This window comes from Mytilus californianus, unplaced genomic scaffold (assembly GCF_021869535.1).
Source record: "Mytilus californianus isolate M0D057914Y unplaced genomic scaffold, xbMytCali1.0.p SCAF_26, whole genome shotgun sequence".
NCBI lineage: Eukaryota > Metazoa > Mollusca > Bivalvia > Mytilida > Mytilidae > Mytilus > Mytilus californianus.
Genome location: NW_026262675.1, coordinates 2,078,478 through 2,085,058, shown reverse-complemented (window position 1 = coordinate 2,085,058; position 6,581 = coordinate 2,078,478). Strand labels below are relative to the sequence as shown.

Genomic DNA, 6,581 nt, shown 5'->3' with positions numbered 1-6,581 from the left:
GGGAAAATATGAATGGCTTCTCAAATCCAATCTTTATGAAAAATCGATTTTTTTACAGAAGAGTGTCCACCATGCACTTGCACTGCACTATAATTAGAATAGTAGAATAGAATGATATATAAATAGATGAAAATTATATATACGTGCAACCGTAATATTAATATAATATATAACAACAAACCAGACGTGTATACTCTGACACTATTATCATATTAGTATAATAGTCCCAGGTATACTGATTTGTATCACTACAATATAATAGTTATTACGGTGCGGTTGAATTTCCTGTCATTTATTCATCATCCATGCACGAACTTGTATCAGAAAAAAATATATCTCTGTAAATTAACCTCAGTTTCAGGTATAGAGATGTGATCTATTTCTGTGACATGTGCTTTTGACCATCCACAAGAACCTGCGGTCATCCGATGTTCAGTACTTCAGTACTTTGATTAATTGTTATTTGTTATGTTTATTCTTGTCAATTCAATTGTGTATAAATACTTGTTTGTAATTTTGATGAATAAGATCGGACCCAGGGGCCGGTTTCACGAAGCTATCCTAAGACCTGTCATAAGATATATCTTAGGACATGTCTTATGATCCTCTTATGACTATCTCAGATCTCGCCTCGAAGCTGTCTTAGTATGATCTTAGCAAAGATATCATAAACCTGTCGCAAGTTCTTTAAATTTTTAAATATTAACATTGATTTATGGGAAAAATTCATGTAAATGTAAATGTAGGATGTATTACCATAAATTACTAAAATGTATTGATAATTAGATAATTTGCAAAATCAATATAAAAAATAAGTGTAATTTGATAATATACTTATATACATATGAACTTTAAATACAAAATCGAGAAAAAGGAATAAAATTATATTTTTTTTTTGTATAAGTGAGTTGAATTCAATTTGTCACTGTATCGGTTATAATAGGATTAAAGGATAAAATCGTGCATTCTTGATACCAATATATCGAAAGTTTATTGTTGACAAATCATGACAATGCGTCAACCAAAAAAGATTTAGTTGTGAGCAGGAAAAGGAGAATGGATAATTAGATAATAATAAGATAATTCACAAAATTAATATAAAAAATTAGTGTAATTTATATAAATAAACTTATGACTATCCAAAGACCATCATAAGACACCTCTCGTGTAGTCCTAACTTTATGACCAACTTTAAGAGGTGTCCTAATTTATGACCACTTTGTGAAACCCACTTAGGACTGAAATATGTCGTAAGACCATCCTAAGACATGTCTTAGACTTTACATTGGACACTGTCCATCGGGAATAAAAGTATTCCATGCTGAATTATTGAATTATTCATCGCGAGTTCCAGAGTCTCAAGAGTTCATTTGCACCAGAATTTCAGACCTAGAGTTGTCTTGTCATTCAGAGTATTCGTTTATGTGTGATCAGGTTCATCACACAGTTTCAGTAACAAGATGCCATTCAGTCAGGCTCTTGTTACACAATTCTACAAGTCACCCACCAGTTTTCCGCGGTGACAATAATTTCTATTTGTGTAAGAACTTAACATTATAGTGCGTAACCAAAAAATCAACACAACTAAAATAACAACAATTGTATTAAAAAATAAATAACAATAAATTACACACAAAAAGACCTAAATAAAACTTTAGGTTCTGTCTTCTAAAGATATTCCAATTACTCAAAGGTTTAATATCCACCAAGAGATTTCTTTGATCCTGTAAAAATGAAAGTGGAAATAAAATTCAACGATTTATTATATAACAGCTGATTTAACATGGTAAGGAATGAAAAAGGGCAAATAAAAATATCACATCAATGTGCAGTGGAAGAGAAAACTAATGACAAAAAATATTACTGGAAAGCTAATGCTCGTATAGATCCTTTCAGAAAGAGAAGCTAAAAGAACGTACATTTTGGCTATTTTGGAATTGTTTACCTGAATGTAAAAAACTGCAGAATTATCTTTTTAGCATTTTATTTAAATTCTTTATTTTTCAAATTAAACTAGATTTTATTGACTTTCCGATTATCATCGTATGAAGGAAACAAAAACATGGGAATTCATACCTCTTTTTTAAGGCGTTATATATTCATTCTATCCATAAATATAAATAAATCATTAATAATTCTTTTTGAATGACATTGATAGAAATTTTATGTCGATATCATCAGAGTTGATATGATTATGTTGTAATTAAGCAGTATTGTACTGTATGATCGGACAGTTTTTGTCATTTATAGGTTTATCAAAAGTTTGCTTCCAAAATGTTAACGTTGAGAATACCTTCTTTCACGCAAAATTTAGTCTTTTCGGGAAAATGCGTTTATTGGCTATAAAAAGTCTCCAGGTATCAATTTTTCATATTTCGAAAAAAAAAACACATATTAACTTTAGTTACTTTTAAACAGTACACGATGAAGTTTCTCAGACATCGAAAAATCGATTACTTACTGATGCTAAATTTTGGATATCCCTTTGAGTACGATCTTCCCTTTCCAGTTTTCATCCTCAGACCAAATTTCGGATAACCTCCAATCATGGATTTTTTCTTCAAATATCTTACTATTTTATAGTTCTTTGGATATCTATATGCTTTTTGATATTTCTGACTTTTATAAAGGGGTTTACCATAAACATTTCGATATTTGCTATACGTTGGTATTTTTCCTTTTGGATATCCAAGAATACCTTTTTTAACATATTTTTTCGGATACCTGACCATCAATCTTTTTGGATATCCTCCCACGGATTTCTTTATAATCATTCCTTTCGGATATCCCTTTGCAATAGTTTTCCCTTTTGTCGTAAATTTGCCCTTTGGATAGGACATTGACATTTTAGATTTACCAACGAAATCTAAACCAGTTGTGAAAGGCCCAGTCGGCTGATCCAATTGTCCTACACCAACTGCTCCGTTAAATGACGGATCTACAACTTGTGTCGGGTCAATGAATTGCATTGTAGGGTCTAATTGACCTACAGTCCCGGCAAATGATTGGCCTGTAAATGTAGGGTCGATGAACTGAGATGCAGGATCCAAAAATTGTGTTGTAGGATCCAGAATTTGTGTTGTAGGATCTACAAATTGTGTTGTAGGATCCAGAAATTGTGTTGTAGGATCAACAAAATGAGAAGGATTTGCAATCTGCGTTGGATCAATAAACTGTATTCCTGCTATATTTTGAATGTTCAAGAAGGAAGCATCGTTAGCTAATGACCCAATAGAATTTTCGCTCCCTGTTCCAAATGTTCCTACATTCCCTGGATTATTTGTTTGTCCGACGCCGAGTTGTCCCCCGTTCCTAACATACTGATCACATCCTAAAGGACCCGGATCACCAGGTTCACAGGGTAGAATATGTAAGCAGGATATTTCAGAAATAAAAATAAAGGCACAAATAAGAATGATCATGATTTATCTGAAATAAAAATTTAACAACTATAGTTATTATGTAAATTAATTTATAAATATTCACAAAACCAACATGTATACATGTACATTGATTTTGTTTAGAATATTTTAAAGTTCTTTTAAAAAGTTCCATGTCTCAATTTGTTTACATGAATAAAAACGTTAATTCGATTTATTCCTTAAAAATATATTTGTCGAAAGAGTAGAATTTGTTTGAAATAAATCATTTTCATCAGATAAATTCGTCTAATTTTTCGTTTTTGTGTAAAAACATTTAATTAATAGAAATAAATATGCTAATATTGTTAAACTAATACTGGAAATATAAACATTTTTCACCTACCTTTATGTTTGATGGTTTTGTTTACTCTTATTTTACAAACTATGAAGAGTATATTTATATATAAATACATAGATCAGAAAAGATGACTAAATGGGAAGCGTTTATTGTTTTCCCAAAAAAGATCAAATTCTCATAAAATGTCATTAACCTTTTACATAAATTCCTGGATGTGACGACATGAGGAATACTAGCTAGTACACACGACATAATTTAATCGACATTCATTCAATATTAAAAACAAAGAGACTGTTATTTATATGTTTTTTATAGAAATTCATGATAGAATATTTACATTAAATTGTAATAATGTCACGACAATTTCCACATTTCTGATCCCTGTGCGAATTGTTATCTTTCTTAACATATTTGTCTTGGCGTCTTTTCTTGGGACACGCGATAGTCAAAAATTTCAATATATGCAAAATACTATAAAATATAAGGAATAGATAGAGAATCGACTGGGGTAAAGAATAATTATGGTTATCTGGACTTCTCTTGGCAAATCCATACTGAGTGAGCGGTGTCCGTTTGTCTGTGTGGGGATGCATAAGAAGCAGCCCAACCAGATAGAAATGTGGCATTACATCAAATGCCTCATGTAGAGAGAGTATCACCCGGCCAACAAGTTAAATAACCATTGGAACTACTCTTTGACGGTTCTGTAGTCCAATACAAAAGCTATGTTCTCACCAACATACCTCCCTTTTCAGCCATTCATTCTGGTTGTACTATTTTGCAGTTGTAATACTTCTAAAAGCCGAATATTTGATTTTCTTTATAATATGTATCTAGAAATATGAATAAATGTTGAATACAATCAGGAACATTTATAAGTGTATATTATTTTTTCTACCATTCACGTACCTTTTATCATAATGTGGATATAATAAGAATTTCAAATTTGGCTAATTCTTGGAATAGATCAATCTAAGAGAACATTTATTAAACTTCCGCCCTTCATTTTCCTGCCGAAGGTTGGCGATTCCCAGCGGTTACTTCGGCTTCCTCAAACAATAAAAACTGACCGCCACGAAATAACCAATAATGCTGAAAGTGGCGTTAAACTTTAATCAAGCAATAAATTTATCAATCCACCGTTCATACTGATGATAATCTTGGGAGTATTTCGTTAACCTTAATAAGGACTAAAACAACCCTTAGACCTGTCCTAGTTCTAAGACAGCTATCTGCTGATACTTATATTTTGGCATTGCACAATATCACGTTTTTCTCTGACAGTTTATGACGTCTTTACATTAAATACATTGGATGAGTACCGATTGTTATTTTAATCTTAGATACGTACCGATTATCAGGTTGTCTGCATATTTTACAATTTGAATATGATGAGAGTCTGATAAATCGATTTATCGGATTGTATTTGCATTATAGAAACAAGTGTTTTCTTTGATTCAACAGCACTGTTCATCCATAATTAGTTTGGTTGTTGTATAAACATTGCCTGTATCTGCTTGAAAAAGGTGCATAAATCTTTCTTTTTTGGTTAATAGTTGCCAGTGCCATCTTCGTCTGTAAACACAGCGTCATTGCTGCCATCGCCATTTTGTCTCGGATGACTTGATAAGTTCGGGTCACACTTATCAACGTCGGTTCATTCATTATGACGTCATTGATATGTCCGGGTCAAAGTTATTAAGGCCGGGTCAACGTCTTTGACGTCACAAAGCCGTGATATGCAATTTCATGAAGTGCTGAGCAGGGTGATATCAGTTGGAAAGCAGGTCACGGTTTGACCCCAAGTCTATCAGCAACAATAGAGTCACGTGACCGTGAAAATTCAGTAAAACTACGGATGAGACAAACCTCACTTTTACTTACTAAAATACCACTGTCATGGTAAAAACGTATTGATCAAAATAATCTTGAATATACATAGTTTTAACTCGTAAAAACTTACACATCAACTCAAAGTCCTTTATTCTTTATTTTATCTTCAAACTTGAAGTTTGTGTGAAAATTGTCAAGGCTCCTGATCGAAAAATCTAAGTATTTTCGAGGAAACTAAAAATGATGGGCTGAATTTAAATTTGATAAAGCATCTCATTAAGACAAACACTCGATATGAATATCTAGGCAATACAGTTTTGGATACGCAAACGTCAAGTTATGTTCAACACGAAACGGTGGTTATTTTGCCGATTTGTGCAAGTGGTTATCTCCCCTTGATATCACCAGTCAAAAATAAAAACTCACCAAAATGAATAAAAAGGAGTTTATTTTACAAAAATCAAGAGGAAAATAAAAGAAAGTCGATTAACAACTATGTTATTATGATATTAAGAAGAGATACTTCCCTACTTTTCAGAGAAGGATTACAGGTAAAAATTTAAAGACAAAAAATTGGTAAAACTTAGATCTAGAAACCTAGCTGATATATAAATTAGCTCTGTAATTTTTATAATGGGATATGGGATCACTCCTAATGGATTTTTTTTAAATACTTCTAACAATGTTTAACAATAAAAAACACTGTATTCAATTTAAATAATCTTTCTGAAAAAAAAAATAGTACTGATCATTTATATTTAATATTTTAATAAAGTGGGACCAAGAGTCACAATTTAGTTTCCTCAAAGTAAAAAAGCCTTTTAACTCAAGCCTATGTTTCTTAGTTGAACAGTACAGTACTGCCTAGAAAATATCATAAAGAAAAAGGATAAGTTTACCAAAAATATTGACAGAAATTCTGTAAAAAATAATACTTAAAATTATAAGTGACATAATTTTGACTTTAAAATCATTATTATTGTAAAATTCAATTATTATATTAGCTACCACAGCTAGTAGCCCTTGCC

The 6,581-nt window shown here is 31.5% G+C and overlaps 1 long non-coding RNA gene across 1 annotated transcript; it reads right to left on the bottom strand.

Annotated features, from left to right (window-relative positions):
• Positions 1-1,585: 1,585 nt before the first annotated feature.
• LOC127732610 (uncharacterized) lies at positions 1,586-3,390 on the bottom strand. The gene is made up of 2 exons (XR_007996346.1): positions 2,462-3,390; positions 1,586-1,724 (listed from the first exon to the last, which is right to left on the bottom strand). It is a non-coding gene; the product is annotated as an uncharacterized LOC127732610 (long non-coding RNA).
• Between the last annotated feature and the right edge of the window lie 3,191 nt (positions 3,391-6,581).